At 44.8% G+C, this 4,220-nt stretch overlaps 1 pseudogene; it reads left to right on the top strand.

Moving 5' to 3' along the window:
* Nucleotides 1-820: 820 nt before the first annotated feature.
* On the top strand, nt 821-938 carry LOC126287925 (5S ribosomal RNA; annotated as a pseudogene).
* The last annotated feature ends 3,282 nt before the right edge of the window (nt 939-4,220 follow it).

A 4,220-nucleotide genomic window follows, 5' to 3' on the forward strand; every position in this document is an offset into this window, starting at 1 on the left:
TCCAATAGCATTTGTCAATTGGGAAGCCAAACCGCGCTATGCGTTCGCCAGCAGGAAGAAGGCCCCAAGGCAAACCTAACCTTGTTGACAGTTACGGTTAGTTCCAGCCAGCGAAGGCAGGCCATGCAGCTCAGAAGTTGGGTGTAGTGGAGTCGCGGCAGTTCTGAAAAGAGCGAGAAGTTCTAGAATCGCTCTGCCGTGAAGAAGTAGTAGCGTAAATTTAAAATTAACGGTCCGCAAGCCTTTGCGAAAATTCGCCAACCTGCCAATTATTTACAGTAATTAAACCGAGGTACAGAAAATTTCTCTGGTTACGCATGACCACTTTTGTCTATTTAGACAAGCCAGTGGCAGTCTCCGACCGCCAGGGAAAATTAGTGGAACGCCTTTTTTTTGATCAGATAATCACAGTGTCTTTTGAAACACTGACCTTAGCTACCCATCACCTGTAACGTCTGATATTCATTTTCAAGCACAGTCCGAATGTACGATTGGAATTTTTGATTGAATTTTATTTTATCACTCTCTCTTGCCAAGAGACTGGAGAGGGGTGCAGTCATTTCTTCTGCATGCCTTGTTGTAGACCAGAGAAAAGTCTCCGGCCCACAATGCCTTCTCAAGACTTACGGACGAGTTTGACTCTCGTCTGGATGTTTGTCGTTCGTGAAGTGCAGGGCACAATGAACATTAGTGAAAAAAATTTGAACCTAACTGTAAATACTATCCCTGGACTGTACGTGCTTACTTTCAAAATATATACTCAAGTGATATCGAATCGTTCTTTTGAAAATGAATATTTTGTAATCCTATGCGTAAGCTGGCCAACGGCCTTACCGCAGTGGTAACACAGGTTTCCGTCAGATCACCGAAGTTAAGCACTGTCGGGCTGGGCTAGCACTTGGATGGGTGACCATCCGGTCTGTCGAGCGCTGTTGGCAAGCTGGGTGCACTCAACCCTTGAGAGGCAAACTGAGGAGCTACTTGATTGAGAAGTGGTGGCTTCGGTCTCGAAAATTGACATACCGAAGGGAGAGTGGTGTGCTGACCACATGTCCCTCCATATCCGCATCCAGTGACGCCTATGGGCTGAAGATGACACGGCGGCCGGTCGGTACCGTTGGGCCTTCATGGCCTGTTCGGGAGGAGTTTAGTTTTTTATGCGTAAATTAAAAAGCATCCCGAGTACCTGCGTTCATGCATATAGAAGATATAGTCTTGCGAAATAGGATCAATCTTTTTAGAAGACGCTTATTGTCGGGTTGCAGTTATCCGACTGAAGAAGGAGCGAGTGCCAAAGTGTATCACCTCGGCTACCAAAAATGTTATGTATTGCTCTTTACAATCAATCAGTTACAACCTGCACGAGATTTTCAATTCACGTCTTCAGATTTAGTGTACAATCAATCACGCACTGTTTGATACGGCAATTGTGTTATTTCTTTTTTAACATGCGCACATGAAAATGACCTTACATGCTGAAACTAGGTGGCTATATTTCTGAAGAATACTTATAATAATTCCACCGTCTTCGTTAACGAAATATTTTGCCCGAGAAATTTCTGGTCCTACGTCAAATCAGTAACCGTTTCGAAGGCTTTTATTCAGTCATTCGTCGACCAGACAGGTTCTGTAATAGAACACTGCAAAAGGAAAGCTGAAATTTTAAATCTCGCAAATGAGACATCGTTCACTGGCAGGATCGTTTGACCGTCGCACTACTCCCTTATGGAGGATATGAAAGTAGGCATCTCAGGCGTCGCGAAGCAACTGAAAGGGTTGAAAACAAATTAGTCGTCACTTCCCAATTTAGTTTTACAGAGAGTACTTTTCGGCACTGTCATTTAGTAACCTGGCATTTATTACGACTCTCCTGCCCAGCGCGATCTCTCAAACCACACGAAAGAGCCGCAGGCTACTCCTGCGTGTAACATGTGTGAAACAACATTAACGGTCCCTGTATTGATGGACATGTCCGAAACAAAATACACCACGCATGCATATAATGATTTGCCTCGATGGGCATTGAAACCATCACCTTCATTGCGGAAACACAATTACGTCCGACTTCCCGTGGGGATCTCGAAGTACCGAGTATGAAGGACATGCACGAGGGATGCGGAGAGGTGATGCTACGTGAGAATGTGGGTCGGCCGAGATCTCTGACTTCTAGCCATAACAGCTACTGCTACAGACTAAATTGTGGTTTAAGTGTGTTTCTATCAACACACATGGCAGTGGGCTCTCTTTTGCAATGGCATTTGTTGTTGTCTCTTTCCCATCACACAGTAGGGCCTTCCTCCTTCCGAACGTAGCCGTGAGAGCCAAATTAGGAATTCTATAGTGCTTAAAAAATCCAATCATAACGTGAAATTCTAGATTGATGGCGATCTCTGACGTCTATCCATGAGAACTACTACTACTAATACTAATACTACTACCGATTGGATTGTGGTTTACGTGTGTTGCGTTTAGTGCTTCTCAATACATTGCTGTGGGCACCATCTTGCAGAGGTACTTCCTGTTTTTGCTCTCACCTATCATGCAGTAGGCCCTTCCCTCCAGATGCACTGGAGAGAAACAATTTACGAATTTTATGGTGTTCTAAAAACCCAATTGTAATGTCAAATTCCCAATTGATCAATTTATTGTTTACAACAATTGTATTGTGAGTATACATTGTTGTGGTTGGCAGGAGAGCCAACACAGGGTTACTAAAGGAGGCCGAAATGCACGCGTTTTAGCTCACGCAGGCTGGCGTGAGGTCTGGAACATGACAAGGGAATTAGAATTGAGAAAAACGGACGTAGCTGGTGGAATACTTAACTTTGATCCATTAATGATTGACGTCGGTCTGGACGGTACATATTTCACAATCTCAATAGTACGGATAGTGGCGCCTTGTTAGGTCGTAGCAAATAACGTAGCTGAAGGCTATGCTAACTATCGTCTCGGCAAATGAGAGCGTAGAAGTCAGGGAACCATCGCTAGCAAAGTCGGCTGTACAACTGGGGCGAGTGCTAGGAAGTCTCTCTAGACCTGCCGTGTGGCGGCGCTCGGTCTGCAATCACTGATAGTGGCGACACGCGGGTCCGACGTATACTAACGGACCACGGCCGATTTAAAGGCTACGACCTAGCAAGTGTGGTGTCTGGCGGTGACACCACATACATCTTGCGAGTCTATCCCGCAAATTATTTACGGATGTAGCATGCAGCTGAACTGAAATTTGGAATTTTCAGCTACCTCGAATGTAACGGACTTCCTACCAAATGACCTAACTGTGCGAGTATCCACCGGTAGGAGGCTAGGGACAGAATATCCAAGACGATTTAGAAACCGGGCAGTTGCAGGATCGAATCCCACCACATGCATCAGCCCTAGTACCTACGTACAGGATGCAGGGAATAACTGGCTGCACACAGAGAGTATCGATTTAATTAATTCGTCACTCAGTCTCATAGATTGAGGGAATATTTCTTAGACGTCCACACCTGTGGATTTACCAGGAATAATGCTGCCTTGCTTGTGCTTCAGTCTGAATGGAACTGATAGTATTTGTAGGCCCGACAGTGCACACAACAGGATGTGGCCGAGAGAGAGAGAGAGCATGTGTTTTGACAGGTATTTCTCAGGTGTCAATATCAAAGGGTTGCCGCCCCCCCCCCCCCTTATGATTAGCACAACCTCTGATCTGCCAGTGGCAGAATCCAAGGAAGAGTATTGCAGCCTGTGCATGTGGGAATACGTAAAGCTGCCAACCTAATGAAACTGTTGGGTGGATGGCATGCAAATCCCTGTGGTTAGTGTGACAGAATGACGAGGAAGAGAGTCCACCCACTCACCTGTGCAAACTGAATTTTATAAATGGTATGTAATTTAGTTTCCTGTCATGAGATCCCTCTTCTCCAGCACAAACCCACCAATTTACAGGTGTTGGATGGGAGGGGAGGGCTGAGGAATTTACTGGATAGGGAGGGTTTAAGTAATTTATTAATTTAATTAATTCATCAATCAAATTGATAGAGTGTTAGAAGGATATTCTAATAACTCGGTCTGCTCATTTTTATAACACGGCTGATGTGTAACGCGAATGGCTGTAATGACCGCTTGTTGAATGCACTTTTTATTTATTTGGCCATGTATGCTGATGGATATCAGGGATATTGAAAAGATGGATGCTGGTGTCACCTCATAATCAGTTCAATATAGGACGTTAACAA

The sequence above is a fragment of the Schistocerca gregaria genome, chromosome 1, assembly GCF_023897955.1.
Source record: "Schistocerca gregaria isolate iqSchGreg1 chromosome 1, iqSchGreg1.2, whole genome shotgun sequence".
Classification (NCBI taxonomy): domain Eukaryota; kingdom Metazoa; phylum Arthropoda; class Insecta; order Orthoptera; family Acrididae; genus Schistocerca; species Schistocerca gregaria.